This window comes from Cibotium barometz, chromosome 64, assembly GCF_041138505.1.
Source record: "Cibotium barometz isolate CiBa-2024 chromosome 64, ASM4113850v1, whole genome shotgun sequence".
Lineage (NCBI taxonomy): Eukaryota > Viridiplantae > Streptophyta > Polypodiopsida > Cyatheales > Cibotiaceae > Cibotium > Cibotium barometz.
This window is the reverse complement of record NC_141109.1, coordinates 26,261,294-26,280,099: the sequence shown is the minus strand read 5'-3', so window position 1 is coordinate 26,280,099 and position 18,806 is coordinate 26,261,294.

Genomic DNA, 18,806 nt, shown 5'->3' with positions numbered 1-18,806 from the left:
ACGAGCTCCAAGCCTAGTTCAAAGACTAACATAGGGAAAGGAGACGACCCCGTGTATCAATGAAGGAGAATCAAGCGAGTACATAAATAAGGAGAAACAGAAGGAAACTTCCTCGGCCCCACAACCAAGTCAGTTAATGCCCTCTCGACCACCCAAACTGACTGAGACTCCCCAAGACAAGCCACATGGGCCAAAAACCCTCAAGAAAAAGATTGGAACTTATCCAAACCCAGTTGAGGAGATTGAACAAGTGCAACACTTAAGGGGTTTGGTGGAAGAAACACAAAGAGAACTGGAGCCAAACCTGAGAAAAATCAAAATTCCAGACACAGTGTTTCCTATGCAAGTTCAGCCTCACAGGAACCATAAACCGTTAGCTATACCTAGTATCATTCGGGAAGAAAGTGAGGATAGGACATCAGGAAGTGGGCAAACACCCTTCTTGCTGGAAAGAATGTTTAGTGAGGGAATGCCTGACCCCATTGAAGAGGAAGTGATTCCATCTTCACCAGTCCCTAGTCAAGGGGCGATGTCTCGAAAAGTACCGTTGAATGTGTCTAAGCTAATGGATTTCATGTCCTCTGAAATCAGAACCACGATCATATCCAAATTATACGGAGATCCTGAGCTATTCTTAGCTCTTCAATGGAGAACTAAAGGCGGGGCTACCACAATTTACAAATATGGATAGACCTGACACGCTTCAAGATGAAGGGGAGCATTGGGATCTACAACCCAACTTAGATGAAGATTCGGTCGTTGAAATACCTGTTAACAAGTTGGGACAGTACTTTGAAGGGGACGAATCTAATGCAACCCTCCCCATTACTACCAAGGGATTAACTCTAAAGGGAATCCTTGATGGTGGTGCTGGAGTGAGCATCGTGACTAAAAACTGTTGGGAATCTATGGGGAGACCTCACCTCGAAGTCACAAACATAGTGGTTAAGATGGCAAACAGAACTATTGCTAAACCTATTGGAATGTTAAGGGACCTTAAGATCAAGGTTCTGGGATACAAGGTAAAACATACCTTCATTGTAATGGATTTCTCCAAGCATCCTATGCCATATCAAATGATCTTAGGACGTCCTTTCATGAGGGAAGCACAAATGGTGCATGACTGGTCAAAAAATCATGTCTATCTACAATTCCAGGACTCTATCATTCGAGTTGATCTTGAGAATGGTCGTGCACATCCTTTAGGAAGCAAGGTTATCATTGATAATCGATCGGATACCACTATTCACTCCGCCCCATTAAGGTATTGCTATACATGCAAAAAAGAGACTGATGATGGGAAAGATTCTCCTTATATGGATGTCCTACCGGGTATGACTGAATCGGATAACGTGGATTGGGTACACCTAGCGGCAACCATAGACACATGGGGAAATAGAGGCACAAGTTGGGTAACACCTAAGGGGCAAGATATGCCACCGTTAGTGCCAATAAACATGATAGGTGTTATGCACTTGACTCCTGATGACGAGAAAGTGGCAAACTCCACTGACACTGAAAGTAGTGAAGACTCTGACCAATGCAACTCTGAGTATGAATCTCAAGAAGAAACTTACTCTGAGCCTGATGGGGGGGATGAATCAAATATTCACCCAAATGTGGAAGCAAGGTGCTCAAGGCCTAGGACAGTGACCTCCTGCAGTTCATCCGAAAGTGAAGATCAACCAAGTGAGTCCGAATCTGATAGAAACAAAAATCAAAAACTTGGTAAGAAGAAAACGAGACATAAGAGCCAACGCTATCGAGCTAATGTACGCACTGCAATAAACAAGGAAAGATCCACTGCAGAATGGCTCAGTTATGTAGGAGCCATTGATGCTCGGAAGTTAGCGGATAATTGGGGACAATACCTCCAAAGTGTCATGTGGTGTATTCCGCAACCTCATGATGTCGCCCAATAAGAAATCGAAGAGAAGCTGAAACTAAGTCGTACTGGAAGAAGGCGGCAAAACCAAGAGTTGGCTCAGCAACAAAAGGAAGCGGAATTGAAAGAAAAAAGCCTGGCACAACAAGAACCAGTAGACTTACACCCCGCACCCGAGCATTTCAAATCATTCACCACAGGGGAACGTAAAGTGGTCTACACAAAAGCCCAACGAACGCCTACCAATGGGAGTAGCGATGTCTACGATGGCCCTGTGGTAGTTAAGGAGATAGACTTAGCAGATCCGGGTGAGGAGTCTAAACCAGTTTTTATTGCTCAAGACCTCACCAAGGCGAAAGAAGATGCACTTATGAAAGCTTCTTAAGGAATTCAAGGACATATTTGCCTGGACATATCATGATATGAAGGGTGTTCCACCCTCTGTGGTGCAACACACGATTCCAATGATTAGCACTGCTAAACCAATCCAACAACGTCCCTACCCAATGAATCCTAAGTACGCAAAGATTGTACAAGAGGAAATTGAAAAGCTTGTAAAATGTGGATTCATATACCCTATTGAGCACTCAGAATGGGTTTCTCTCTCATTGTACCAAAAAAGAATGGGAAACTCAGAGTCTGCGTTGACCTCAAAAAGGTTAATGCAGCCACCAGAAGGGATCATTACCCCTTGCCATATTCTGAACATGTGCTTGAAAGAGTGGCAGGCAAGGAGGCATATAGCTTTTTAGATGGGTACTCGGGTTACAATCAGATCACAATTGCAGTCGAGGACCAAGCTAAAACAGCATTTATCACGGAGTTTGGAGTGTTTGCCTTTCGCGTCATGGCTTTTGGCTTGACCAATGCACCTGCAACATTCCAACGATTGATAAACACAGCCTTTAAGGAATATCTAAGGGACTTCTGCGAAGCTTTCTTAGATGATCTTTGTGTTCATTCCTCTTGGGATGAGCACTTGATGTGTTTACGAAAAATATTTGAAAGGTGTAGATTATATCGCATCTCCTTGAATCCTTTTAAATGCCAATTCTGGGTTAAACACGGAGTTATCTTAGGGCATATAGTGTCCAAAAATGGGATTTCCACGAACGAGAGTAAAATCAAGGTCATTCTGGAACTGCCACCACCCACCAACTACAAGGGAGTCCAACGCTTTATGGGCCACGTTGGTTATTATCGAAGGTTTATTCTCTTCTTCACCAAGATAGCTCGACCATTGTATAAGCTTCTCATCGAGTTTATTTGGACCGAAGAATGTGACCGTGCCTATGAGCTATTAAAGAAGGCCTTGGCGAGTGCTCCAATCTTTAGAATGCCTAACTGGGATTTACTCTTCCATGTGCATATTGATGCATCAAACTTTGCTATTGGGTGTGTGTTGACTCAACTTGGAGAACACAAGCTAGACTACCCCATTAGCTTTGCCAGTCGCCAGTTGAACGATGCTGAGATGAACTACACCACTACGGAGCGAGAAGGGTTGGCAATGATATATGCAGTAAGGAAATTTCGTTATTACCTCCTTGCCACCAAGTCTGTTTTCTATGTGGATCATCAAGCATTGTTGTATCTGGTAAACAAACCATGCTCCACAGGAAGAATCACATGATGGCTATTGATTCTTCTTGAGTTTGATTTCACTGTTGTTGTGAGACCTGGCAAAAAACATGTCATGGGGCTGATCATTTGTCTCGCATACCTAATGGTGAGGCTCCAACGGGGGTTGATGATGACTTACCTAACACTTCCCTGTTCATGGTGGAGACAATGCCTGAATGGAGTGAGAAGATTGTTAACTTTTTGGTTAATGGTGGCTTTCCACCCAAGGAGCTTCGTAAAGATCTAGCTCGAAAGCTAATCAAAGAATGCGAACCCTATCGCCTCATAGCCGGGGCTCTTTATAAAAGAGGAAAGGATGACGTTCTTAGGCGTTGTGCCCGAGAGGATGAGTATCTATACATTTTGCAAGAGGCACATATGGGCGTAGCCGGTGGTCACTTCTCAGGAGACTTAACTGCGCGAAAGATCTTACAATCAGGGTATTGGTGGCCCACTATGTTCCAAGATGCATCACTCTTTGTGAAGGGTTGCGATGAATGCCAACGATACAACAAACCCCAGAGGAAAGATCAGATGCCCCTTCATCCAATCAAAGTAAACCAACCATTTGAAAAGTGGGGTTTAGACTTTGTAGGTCCAATTAGCCCAGCGGCCCAAAACACACAATCTTGCTATATTATTGTGGCCACTGACTATATGATAGGTAAGGCAGACACGTAAGGCAGATGCAAGGACAATAGCCAAGTTCTTCTTTGAAAATATAATCACATGCTTCGGTTGTCCTTTTGAACTTGTGAGCGATAATGGTACGCATTTTATAAATGAAGTGATTAAGGAGCTCACAACAAATTTCATGATATCCCATCATAAATCTACTCCTTACTATCCGCAAGCGAATGGCCAAGCCGAGAGTACAAACAAGACATTAATCTCTGTTTTGACAAAGACAGTTGAAGCTCATCGCACGGATTAGGATCTAAAGCTTACGACAGCTTTATGGGCCTATCGTACTATTAATTGCACACCATTCAAAATGGTATATGGCCAAGAAGTAGTCATGCCATGGGAATTTGTCATTCCTAGTCTTTGTGTTGCTACTCAAGAGGGTTGGGATGGTAATCCCTTAGCAGAGCGTCTGTATATCCTTGAGCGGCTAAACGAAGAAAGACAATTGGCTGTGTACAATGCCCTTGTGGAGAAGGATAGAAGGAAAAAATGGTTTGATCGCCACCTAAAGGACAAGGACATCAAGGTTGGGGATAAAGTCCTAATGTATGGAGTGCGAAACGAAAAGAAGAAGCTCAAATATGCTAGTAAGGGACCGTATAGAGTATGTGAAATTACCCCGCAAGGTACCATCAGCAGAGTGGAGACTCTCGACGGAGTTGAAACCATTGGATTCCTTAATGGGAGTAAATTCAAAAGATACTATCAAAAGAAGGCAGCTAAAGAACAAGCTGAGCTTAAGAAAATACAAGCGAGAGTTGAAGCCAAAGAACGTTAACAGCGTGCTAGGCGCCAACGAGAAGCCAACTTGGGGATTACACAAGCATTTTTCGCGGAGGCAGACGAGGATTCACTGGAATCTGACCCACCTCTAAGATACCCAATTGAGTTACAGAGTCCTTACGGAGAGGTGCTGTATAATGCATTATTGGATACAGGAGCGCAACACAATTTGCTATCATATGGCATGTGGTGTCAACTTGGAAAACCACCTTTATCCAAGAGTGCTATCCAAGTTCAAGGTATCAACAAGAAGAAAACCCCTGTCTCAGGAATTCTGCACACTCCGGTTGCCTATGATAATTGGACCGTAATTCAAAGCTTTTTGGTTATGCCTGCTGGTACTATGGAAGGCACTGTAAACTTAGGGCGCAAATGGATGATGGCCACCAAGTGCAATATCGATTGGGCAACTAGACGAGTCATAACGCAAAAACCAACACTAGGTCTGACCGCTCAAAATCCCGCTCCTAAGCCATCAACCCTGGATAAAATGTTAGATAATGAAAAATCACAAAGTCCAGTGGCAAAACCATCTTTGATTGTTTGCCACCCCTCTAACGCTTCAACGCCAAGAGTGGAAACATGCAGGGTGGTCTCTAAAGCTCCGCTTACTATGCCAAAAAACACATACAAATGGGTCCCAAAAACTTCGTTAATAGCTACTTCCCCTGCTCAATCTCGTTCAGCCACCAAGAAGCCTCGTAAAAGGAAAGCAGCTACCCACCCGAGAAAGGGCAATGTAACATCGCGATGGATCCCTAAAAAATTATTAGTAGCCCAAGGGTACTACGAGGGGAATGACTAGATTTGGGTCCCTAAACATAAGCTGAATCCCTCTACATCACCTGTAAAACCTTGCAAACCAATTGTTGCCACCCCAATGACAATTCAAGACCGTGGTAAGGGAAAGGTAATAGAGTGCTCCGCACCACTTCTTCCAGAGGTAGTTTGGATTCCCAAACGATATCGATCATTACCACCTAGCTCAGGAAGGGGGGAGCCACATGAAGCTTCTAGCTCCTCATGCAAGGCACACACTCATAAAGAAGTTTCTACATGCTCTACACCTACTCTTGTCAACACCCAACAAAAAACCGATGAGTCTACGTCTCCCCTTGTAATAGTATCATCGGAAACCATTTCCTCCATTCGTCAATGGGAGCGTACACTACCATCTCTACAATTGGATGTGGCCACAAGGGTCATAAAAAGCTATCTGCCCACATCACAACCTATGACCCGCTGGACAAATTGGTTCCAAGAGGCTGCAACATCATTGCAAATAATATGATCTACCTAAGGAAAGGGGGAGCATGTACTCACGCTCGACATTATAATGCTTCCTCCAGAACCTTCTCCCCTGACCATGTAATTGCCAAATTCAAGGGGATGTATATATATAGCTTCATACATTTTTAAAAAAAAACAAAGAAAAGAAAAACAAAAAATAGTAAAAAGAGCAAGAGCACAAAAAGAGGATAAATATCCGTATACAATCAAGAACTAGATTGACCTGTCATAAACCTACTGATGCTATATCTGTGTTTGCAGATATGGTAGATGCACGATCATCATACACTTCATCCACTCCCACCTTTGGTGAGAGGTATCATCTATACCTTTCTCAGATATTTCACATGTGCTATCCTGTAATTGAAACTGAATGGGATCATATAGATGTACTAGCCAGAGAGGAAAATGTTGAGGAATTAGAATGGCTAATTCACCTATTGACCATGACTGACCCCTACTCCGTAGAGGAAATATCCCCGATAGCCCAATGCCTTCCTTTTCCACAAGATGATTATCCTCGCATGGTTACATTCTTGATGAGTTTATGTGGATGGGAAAATAGTTTGGATTCCTTAAACGAGTCTTTAATTTTTCACACTGATGTGCCTTTCGAGGTATAGTGCTTGTTAGTTGATTGTACAGGTTAAAAAGTTTGAGGTGGGTTCGCTTTCAAGTCCTGAGACTGCCGCAACGTTCATCAAAGTATATCTACATCAAATTGCAAGCTGTCTCGTCAAATCAAGGAGATCTCCAATTTCAGGTGTAATTCTTCCATGCCCACTCTATTTAATTTTTTACTGTTCAATTAATTGCATGAACTATAATGCATGACCACATGGAAATTGTCAATGTACTACTTAGTTTTTGAAGTTGCTTGACCTGCTAGTGTAAATCATTAATGAGCTTAACCTTATTGGATATATTCCTGAGAATGCATGACGTCTTTAGTTAACCTTGGAATACGATTGTCTTAGGTCTAGGGTCAAACCATCTTAATGTTTGACACCTGGCCATGTGTGTGTTGACCTCTAGGACATAGCTTTTACCCCTTTGTCGAAAGGACGCAAGACAAATTATAGTTCAGGAGCAAAGATCAAAAGAAATTATATAAAAGAAAAGAAAAGAAAAAAGGAGCCTATAATAAATGGCAATACAAGTCTATTGTGCTTTAATGTTGGCCTATCGCCTTATTGATACTTGGTAGGCGAGGAGTATTCTACTCCACACCAATGCCTTGGTTGGTAGGGGGTAGCCTTGCCTAAAGTGAGCTAATAGATTCCTGGATAATGCCTTGTGGTAATGGTACCAGGATCAATGTTAGTTTTGCCTTAGGAAGGTCGCCATTGTGTATAAAAATTGTCACGTGCGTAAAGAAATAAAGGCAAAAGGCTCCTGTAACTCTGATGTTTCTTGTGTCCCTAGGCTCATGGTATTAACTTGTTCTTAGAGTAGACACAGTGTGGTCATCTGTTTATTTATTAAGCTTGGTTATTTTCCTTGACTTAGGCCAGTTATAAACCTTGATTAACCTTTGACACCTTGCTAACTCTTGATTTACTTTCAATAATTTTAAACTCCTGTTAATTTGCTACACTAGCTCATTCATGTGACCCTTAAACTAAGTTCTCATAGCAGCTTCCATTGTGGTCTAACATGCTTGAAATTATACACTTTATATCTTTTGAATTCCAGCATACTTTCACTCTACTTCCTTGTTTTGCAGACGGTCTACCACAACAACCCTCTCGAGCTTACCATACCATAGCTTCTGAGGATAGAATCTACATTAGGAAGGGGGGCATGTTAACCTATGACGGACATTGAGACGTACTATGTTTTACGTCATTAATTTAAATATTCTGAGTCATGGGCAGGGCTTGTCGGCACCATATGTTAAGGATGAAGGGATTGGGTGATCGCCGATGAGAGGCGCACCTTGAATATCAGTAGGATAAGCGTTAGGATCGGCCGGCCATGTATGGGCGCCCAAGTGTGAACGCCCAAGTCACCTATAAGAGTCAAATGTAACCCTAAAATCCTCATTCTCATGTGTTGTGAATACAAGAGTGCTCTTGCCTTATCTCTTTGGTTTCCTTCTCCTGCGTGTGTGAGTGAGAGAGAGAGAGTGAGTGAGAGAGCGATCAAGCACTGTGTAGCGGCACGGCGGCGGAGGCGGTAGAGCGGCGACGGCGGCTCCTTCTTCACTGCGACGCGGGAATCCTTCAAGGCGGCGGTTGAGCGGTGAGTGACACACCCTTTGCATTCTGTTTGAGCTTCCTTCCCTGGTTGTATGCTTGCAGCCATTCGTGGCTCGCATACGGTGTCCGACAAGTCCCCAGCTCTACGACCTGTGCGGCAAAAGCGCACAACGTCTCCTACCAAAACCTTCTCTCTGACAAAATGGTAGTGGACCTCTATATGCTCCATGAGAGCATGAAAAATTGGGTTCCTGGCCAACTGTATACTGCTAATGTTGTCAGAGAAAATGACTTGTCTATCCACTGATAGACCCAAATTTGCAAGTAGCTTTCTCAACCAAGCTACCTCACATGCTGTCATAGCAGCACCTCTGTACTCGGCCTCTATACTGGATAGAGAAACTGTAGGCTACTTCTTGCTGCTCCAAGTCACAGCAGCACTCCCCAAAGAAAACATGAAGCCACTAGTAGATCTTCTATCTTAGATACTACCAGCCCAATCAGCATCTGTGTACCCATGTACACATATCTCTGTCCCAATTTCATAAAATAGTCCACAATGCAAAGTAGACCTCACATACCTTAGTATGCGTCTCAATGCATCCAAATGTGGCTTCTGAGGAACCTGCATAAACTGACTCTCCAACCCAACAGCATAGCTCAAATCTGGCCTGGTGATCATCATGTAGATCAAGCTTCCTACTATGTGCCTATACATAGTAGGATCCTCCAAAATCTCTCCTGAATCTGCACTCAACTTGCCGTTCTGATCCAATGGCACTAAGATAGGCTTACAGCCTGTCATACCATACTTGGAAAACATGTCCAAGCCATACTGTCTCTGCAGTAATCCAATACCACGTGGTGACCTAATCACCACGTGGTGACCTAATCACCTCAATGCCCAAGAAATATCTGAGCTCCCCCAGATCCTTTATATCAAACTTCTGTCTAAGCAAGATCTTTACATCAAAGATCTCTGCATCATGGCCCCTTGTAATGATTAGGTCATCTACATAGATGACAACAAGCACAACCCCTCTATCACTGTGTCTCACATACAGTGAGAAATCTGCATTGGCTACATGATAAAAGCCAATAGTGATAAGATATTCAAAAATCTTGTCAGACCATGCTCTTGGTGCTTGTTTTAAGCCATACAAGGCTTTCTTCAACCTGCAAACATGCTTGGAGTGACTCACATCCTCATAACCAGGTGGCTGCAACATATACACCTCTTCCTGCAAATCCCCATGCAAGAATGCCTTCTTTACATCCATCTGATGTAGACCATTACTTTGACGTAGCCACTGCTATCAGAAGTCTCACTATTGCCATCTTGGCAACTGGGCTGAAAGTTTCCTCATAATCAATGCCATATGTCTGCGCATATCCTTTGGCAGCCAATGTAGCCTTGTACCTGCTTATGCTTCCATCACTGTTATGTTTTACTTTGTACACCCACTTGCATCCAATGGCTTTCTTGCCTTCAGGCAATTGCACTAAATTCCAAGTCTCATTTCCATATAGTGCATCCATTGGCAGCCAATGTAGCCTTGTACATGCTTATGCTTCCATCACTGTTATGTTTTACTTTGTACACCCACTTCCATCCAATGGCTTTCTTGCCTTCAGGCAATTGCACTAAATCCCAAGTCTCATTTCCATATAGTGCATCCACCTCCTCATCCATAGCTTTCTCCCAACACACATTTCCAACAGCCTCATCAATGCATGTGGGCTCTACAACCTGTAGAACTTTTGCCATGTATGCATAGTGACATGCCACATAACCATCATAGGTAAACCTCTGCACAGGATTGTTCACTCTCCCAGATCTTCGCAGCTTTGCATTCATGGGGCTTCCATAGCCTTCTTTACACTAGGTGTTCTCATAGCTGGTATCCCAATATCCTCATCAAGGCTCATCTCTGAGAGCCACTAAACTCTCCATCAACATGAGAATGCCCTGCATAAATGTCAGGCATACTAAGGGGCTTAACCACTTTCTCTTTGCCTTTATGTGATGTGCTAATCACATTTGTAGGACTGGTATTATGACGCAACAGCCTGCCACTCCATGGTCTATCAACCGAACCACTAGATGAGGACTCTCCTGGTCTACTCAAAGACTCTGATTGCTAACTTGCATTCTGTGGTGCAACCACATTTCCACTCACATATCAGCCTCAACAGCTTCTTTTTCAACAGCATACCAGCTGCTCATCTCATCAAAAACAACATCCCTACTTACCCTCAACTCACGTGTAGCAGGGTTATAACACCTGTGGGAATACCCAATAAACACACATTTTTTAGCTTTTGGATCCAGCTTAGTTCTCAGCTCATCTAGTACATGCACATATGCAATGCATCCAAAGACTTTCAGATGAGACAAATCAGGTTTTCTGCTAGTAAACTTCTCCTCTAGAGTTACATCATGTATGGCTGCAGTTGGAGTCTTGTTCATAATGTAAACTGCTGTAGAAATAGCCTCAACCCAACAACTATGCAGCATATTCTTCTCTCCCATCAAATCTCGCGCAATCTCAGCAATGTGCCTGTATTTCCGCTCAGCAACTCCATTTTTCTGCGTAGTGTATCTGCATGTAAACTGTCTCCGAATACCATTCTTCTTCAAAAATTTAGAGAACTCATTGGAGAAGTACTCTCCCCCTCTATCTGACCTTAGGCACTTTACATATTTCCCTGTTTGCTTTTCAACCATAACTCTAAAATTCTGAAAATGAGTGAACACCTCACTCTTCTCCTTCATGAAGTATACCCACATTTTCCTTGTGTGGTCATCAATAAATGTCACATATAATACCTGCAGCCTCCCATAGACATGGTCTTTATAGGACCCCACAACATCTGAATGCACAACATCTAGTGCATTTCTGCTCACATTTTTTGTCACATCGAAATACATGCTTTGTTTGCTTTCCAAATTGACATGCTTCACATATTTTTTGCATACCTTCAACTTTAAACTTTGGCAGCCATGTCACAATTCCTTTAGTCTGCATAGACTTCATTCTCTGCACATTCACATGTCCAATTATTTTATGCCAAATGTCTGTGTCTGCAACAATTCTTGAACTATTTGCAAACATCGCAGCACTCACTTCAGGCATGTTTACATTCAATGTAAACATTCTGCCCACTCTGTTGCCTTTTGCAACCAGACTGCACTTATCTTTAAAGTCTTCAACATAACAACCATTAGGGTCAAACCGAACTTTCAAACCCTGCTCAATCATTTGGCTAATTGAAACCAGATTCTTTGTTATGTTCGAAACATGAAGGACATCAACAAGGCTTCACTTTGCCATCTTGCATAGACAATGGCACATCTCCAACATGGGCAATTGGATGAGCAGTGTCATCCCCTGTTTTCACAAAACCTGGTCTTTCAAGGTTTTTCATCTCCTTAAACCACTCCCCATGACTTGTAATGTGGTTCGAAGCACCTGCATCAACATACCATACATCATCTTTATGTGCTGCTTCAACATTTTCAGACATGGCATTACTGACATGCTGCATAACAAACAACCTTTCATTATCCTCATTGTTTCTGCTCGAGGATGCATAGTTGTTTTGCTGCAATTTTCCATTTTGCATGTCAACCTGCTTCTTAAGAATCTGCCTGCACGTGTCTAGGCTTACCACAATAAAAGCATCCACGTGTATCATTATACTGCCTTTGCCAATTTCCACGACCTCTTTGACTCCCCCTACCTCTGAATTGGCCTCTTCCACCTGCGTCTTGTTGTTTTTGTGCATTCTGAGACTGTTGTTGTTGTTGGTGTTGGCCATAATTCTGATTACCTGTTCGGCCACCTCCTTGGCCGCATCCATGGCCTCCTCTACCTCATCCTCTTCCTGAACTTGTGTAGAAGGCCTGTTGTTCTGAACTGTTTTTTTTTTGTGAAGACTGTTGGTCTTCACCTAGGCTCTTCTCTTCTATAATCAACATAGACACCAAATCTGTGAAATTGGAAATGTTTTCCCGAGTCTGAATAGACGTCTTGAACGCCTTGTATTATGGCCCGAGACCATGTAGACAGACTTCCACCTTATCATCATCATCTACTGAAACGCTAATAGATGCAAGGGATTCCACAATACCCTTGATCTTCAATGCATAGTCATTCACAGACATACGATTTCTCTCCACAATATGAAGTTCATTCTTCAACTGTATCTTTCATGCCTTGATATTTGTTTCATAGAGTTTTACCAAGGTGGTGTCCCACGCCTCCTTGGGGGACTTGGCATCCTGTATGTGCCCCAATCATGGTGTCCTTTATACTGCTAGAGAGCCAATACATAACTTTTTTGGCTCCTTGGTTCCAATCCTTGAACTCTTTCACATCTGTAAGCAGTCGGATTAATCTCCGCCGGTATCTCCAGTGCCTCTTCATGCTCACCTTCTATATAGTCCAAGTAACCCTTTCCCATCAGGAAATTTGTCAACCTGAACCTCCAAGCATGGAAGTTGTTCTTATCAAGCTTCTCAGCAACAATGTGGTTTATGCCATCATTTGACATCTTGCCAGACACACAAATTTACCAGAAAAATAGCACTCTGGCTTGTCCTGCACAAACTGCTGTATTTTTTGCAGCGGTACTGTACAACACTCAACTAGTGATATCAATGTGCATACATACACCCAATGGCAACTGTTGACCTCCTTGCAGCACACACAATGTCTGCACAACCAATTTATCTTCCTATAGTTCTTAAAATAGAGTTTTGCAGAGAATCGATGACTTACCTGCAGTGCTCGTAATCGCCTGCTCTCTGAAAAACGATCCTAACGCACCCGAAACGCGTTTTTTGCCGAAAAAATGTTGTCCAATAGAATAGTATAGTTACCCTATAGCTTTACTCCCACGAAGAAAGCTCCTCAATCAGAGATCGTTTCTCGGTGCCTCCCGTAGAGCTCCCGACAAGGGTGTAGTCACCAACACAAATAGGGAAGAGTAAATGAAGCTCTTACCCTCCTACCGCTTCATGTGCTTCTCTTGCTTACAGCTCAGCCCTTAGCATGAACCAGGCTCTCATACCATGAAAAGATGCAAGGGAGAAGAGAGCTTGAGCTCTTGCAACACACACACTCACAAAACCCTAAAAGAGAACACACTAGAAAATCTTCTTCTTCTTCACACAACACTTAACACACCATATACAAAGATAAGAGTACACACAATATGAAAAGGTACTCAACCAAATACATACTAGGGTTCTCTATAGTGTGAACCCAGCTAAATGAGCTCGCGCTAGACCTGTCATCCCACTGGCCACATATCATCCATGATCTCACCAACCCTGCCAGTGGTGTAAGTGTGGGGCCTATCCCCCAGGCAAGTCATCATCAGTGTCCACCGCCTCACTAGATGAGCTCGATATCTCAACATGCAGGGACCCAAATTTGTCGATTTCCTTTATAGAAGTTATGCGCTTAAAGTAGAGGCTTGGGGATCCATCGGTAAGTCGTTATTGGGCAAGGCTAAGGTTGTGGGCAAGGAGGGGTCAGCCTTGGGTAGATTTTCCTATACCTTGTGGGCTTGGTTTTGCAAAATGGGTTGTCGTGAGAGGGAGGACGAGGAGCTAGTTTTGCTGCTGGAGTGTGAGTTTGGGAGGTGGATCGATAGGGGATCCATAGAGTTGTGGTACCTTCATAATATCCTTCAGCTGTGAGAAGCTTCTTAGGTGTCCACACTCGTGAGAGTGATTACCCTATGTACATTGGTTAGAGTTGTTAGTAGGGTTAGTCTAGTGAGTGGGGTTAGTCTTGCTATGGGGGTTAGTCTTGCGATGGGGGTCAGCACAGAGCGATGGTGGCGTTTGTGATGCAAGGTTGGGATTCTATAGAGTTGGGTAGTAGTGGTGAGGCAATCGGGTAGGCATAGTGGAAATATTCCTCTTTTTAAGGGGCATGGATCAGTATTGGTCATGGGGCAGAGTAATAGTGGTGAGGGGAGAAAGGGGGTTATTATCTTGGGATGAGTGATTGGGGAGCAAGGTCTCTTCTTCTATCATTAAGGCTGTAACTTGGCCAGAGGCTAGTTGGAGGGTGGCAATCCTTGCGTCCCAATCCATGTTGAAATGATTGTGTCCCATCCATCCTCTTCCAATAAGAATTTCCTCATACATACTTCCTACAACAAGAATCACATAAAACTTTCCTTCTAAGGGATTATCTCGAATGTAGAATAAGGTTGTGATGGTGCCTAAACATTGAACCAATTGTGACGCCACTATTGTGACCATGGCTGGAGTAGCTTTTAATGGGCCCCCCCCCAAGGGAGAGCCATGTGTCATAGAATATTAAGTTGTGATTAGCTCTTGTATCACAACAAGAGACAATTTTTGGGTGAAGCTTGTCGGGGTGGTTATCCCTAACCACAATCACTTACCAATATTTTTCTTTGAGGTCTACTACTTGAGCCATGTTTACCACTATGTTTTTGCCCCAAAGTTTGGATTGCCGCTCTTTGGCCTCTCATTGGTGAGTGGGCCATAGTAGCATTTTAGTTTGGTAGTACCAGTGAAATATCCCACCAATGCCGTCGAGCGTTTCTATATGCGCATTGCTCCTTTTAGGGTTATCTCTGTGACTAGGAGAGGTCCTAAACCTTTGAGTTTGAGTTTCTTTTTGTGTTTTTTTGTGCTATAAAGGTAGATCATCTTCCTCAGTACCTGTTCACACGCCACACCGACTCGTCAGCAGACAACACACCCACGGTACACTGGGGCGTCCCCGTCCCATGTACTAGCACATCAAACTAGGCAAACATGTGAAAACAAGTCATGTGAAAACAAGTTTGTGCATGCAAACATGAATGCATGTGCACATGTAATGGACGAAATCTACCTTTCATGAAACTTACACCGGGATATTTTGTAGGGCACAAAACTCGCGCGACAGAAATGTGGAGTCCTGGTTTTCCTATGGAGTGACAGTACCATAGGCAAAACACAAATCCTAGAATGGGCCTTCCTATGGAGTGACAATTCCATAGACAAAGCTCAGCACAAATATTCATATTCAGGTTCTAAACCATGTATAATTTCAAGAAACCATGGAAGGACTGGATGAGCTTCTGAATTTGCCACAAGCTAGTTTGGAAGGGGGGCCGATGTCGTGCCATGGCACGTCTATGGTGTGAAACTGTGCATGTGAGGCCATCAAATACATATCCAGATGCATGGTTAAGTGCCGTGACGAGTCATTATATGATGCCATGTACATATGTTCATATTGTATATGAGGTTCAATAAGACAAGCTGAGGCTGAGTCAGATCTAGGAGTTTTTGTATATGAGTATGGAGGATGATGTTTTTGCTGTTACTCAGAGCTCATGGGCAAGTTAGAAGCATCCAGTTATATATGATGGCATGAGGGCATACCAATGCACAAAGGAATGCATTTATGAAGACATGGTGAAATGCTTGAATGAACAATTGGGGAGTTTATAAATCACATGGCCAAAATGATGATTTATACACTACAGAGACATCAAGAGTAATAGACATTGCAGTGCCGAAGAAATTGTTGAATGCCGGGGAATAGAATTAAATGAGATGCCTTGCATTGAGAACTTTAACCTTAATGCTAAGGTTATGCCTTGCATTGAGAATTTCAACCTTAATGTTAAGGTTAGAAGCAATACATAATGGGTGGCAGTATACGTGGAGGATTTCCTTTTAATTAGAATATTCTGGATATTAAGAAAATGGCATGCGCAGTCTTTTTGGTGGGCAAGGCCGACTATTATGCTGCAAAAGGCGAGCAACGCCGCATTCCTTGCGGGAATTGGAGAGAGATAACCAGTTCGTGGGGCGAAGAAAAAACCAGTCTGCAGAAATTCTAACCAGAAGGAATAATGACCAGCGCTTCCAATTCCATGACGGCGGCTACTGTACATGGTGTCCTGGGTCTCAAATTAAAGAGGAAATGATGAGTAATAGGAGGATACAACTCTTAGAAAAACCTTCAAGCAATGTGTAATTTGTCTTCACACCTACAGCGAGGCGGCGAGCAGAGGGAAAGAAGCAAATTTTGAAATTCGTTTCTTTTCTTTAAAAGAGATAAGCAATTTTTTTAAAAAAATAAAGGATTCCCTTTATAAAGCTTTGGAATGAGGTCTTGTATAGTTTTTTTTTAAATACTTTGGAGAACCTTAAAGCTTGGATTTCAAATACTATTTAGCTGGGCTTTAGAGTGCAAGATGGGTAACTTTCAAAAATTACAGAATTATGTGGTACATATGCCATGCTATTTTGTTTGTGAGATGTTAGAATATTAAGGCAAGTTTTCAGGTGATAAAGTGCATCTTGAAATAATGGTTTTGATGGCACTGGATGTAAAGGATGTAACTGGTCACATGTATATTGGAAAAATGGGAAGGCCTTGTTATGCCCACATGTGAATGTATGCGTGAGTTTCCTTGTTAGATTGGACATTCACTCTCACAGCTAGAAGTTTCGTACTTTCCTGGCTGTACCGCACACTTCACGACAGCTTTTGGTGAACCCGACGTGAAACTGCTGGGGTGAGAGTGTGGTGAAATATACAGGGAAGCTATGGCTGAGAATTCTGAGGGTCAGGGGGTTCATTTTGACCCCGGAGTTATGCAGATGTTTCAAATGTTTACCATGTACATGCAACAGCAACAAGCTGCTGAGAGGGGACAAATTTCCACGACCAAGGCATTACAATCAATTGTGAAAAAGGTGGATCAATTTGATGGGAAGGACATTACAAAGTACCTGCGCAATTATATAAAGGAGATGGAGCTCGACAGGGTGACTGAGGAGGATATGGCTCGAAGTTTCGAGCTGGTATGCGTTCTTGAAATAAGAGAGCGCATAAAAGGATTGCAGACAGCACAGGGTGGCAGAAATTGGGAAGAGTTCAAGCTTGCTTTAAAGGATGAATATTTCATGGAGGATTCTGAGCGAGTGACCAAACGAACTTTCTTGGAATGGGTCACAAAATCTAAAATGGGAATTTCTGCCACAGAATTGCTAAGAGAGTTTGAGAAGCGTTATGCCCAGTTTGTCAAGGATAGAGCGTGCAACTTTGGATAGAGAAAAAACAGAGCTCTTCTTGCAAGCAGCTGGGAAAGATCTCCAGGAGAAATTGGAAATCCTCCTTGAGGATAAGAATACAGAGCAGGGATTAAAGAGTGATTGGAATGATGTTGAGGATGCAGTCACTATGTTAGCAAAGCGGCAGCGGAGGAGGGATAAAATGGTGATGGGTTCTGCAACCCCAATAACTGCTGTTACCCCTGAGAATCTATCCAAACCAGCTGCTACAATTCCAAAGATAGATGGGCCGATGGATGAGCTTATCAAGGGTATGCGTGATTTAAAATTGAAGATGTCCAGGATTGAAGAAAAAGGTCTACCATTGGGGCAGGCTTCTATGCAAAGACCTCAAAGCAAAGAAGGGTTTACATATAGATGCATATGGTGTGATGACCCAGAGCATGCAAAGAAGGATTGTGCTAGCTATAAAGAAGCTCTTAAAAATCAACTTGTGTTTTTCAAAGATGGGAAAATCCATCTTACAGAGACTGGTCTTCCATTGAGTACAAACTTTGGGAAAGGAGGGATGAAAATGCTGGTAGAGGATATGGCTGCTAGTCATGCCATTTCTATGGTTGAGGCAGCAACCTATGGATTAAAGGTTGGTCAACTAAAGCAGGGATTTGAGAATGATGAGGATTATGAGAATGAGAATTTTTGGCCATCAACAATGGAATTAATTGCGTCAAAGAAAGTGTCAAAGCAAGCTTTGCATGAGGCAGGTGATTGTATACGTCTTGAGACTGGCTGGGAGGAACCTGTGGATTCTTTGTCCATTCATGCCTATATTGCCAAATGCCAAAATAATGAGGCACAGGTAGAGGAGAAGCGCAAAAGGGAAAATGAGGAAGGAGGGCCATCAAAAAGAGTTACACGTGGAAGTGAAAAGAAGGATCCTGGGTTATCACATATGCCTCCACAGCATAGCAGACCTCCGCAGGATGTTTCAATGGAAGAAGTGCCAGCAAAAATGAAGGAGAAGGGTAAAGGGAAAAGTCCACTCTATAAGCTTCAATCTGATATTGAAGTTGCAACAGATCTCAAAAAGGTACTTGAAGAAAGGATTCTAAACAGCAGGGTGGAATTCACACTAGGGGAAGTCTTGGGGATTGCAAAGAAAGAATTTCATGATGAGATAATTGATATTATACGAAGAAAAAGGCAGTCCATAATTGAATCTATTCCATCACAAGGGGAGGCAAGCACTTCCAAGACTCATGGAGTACAG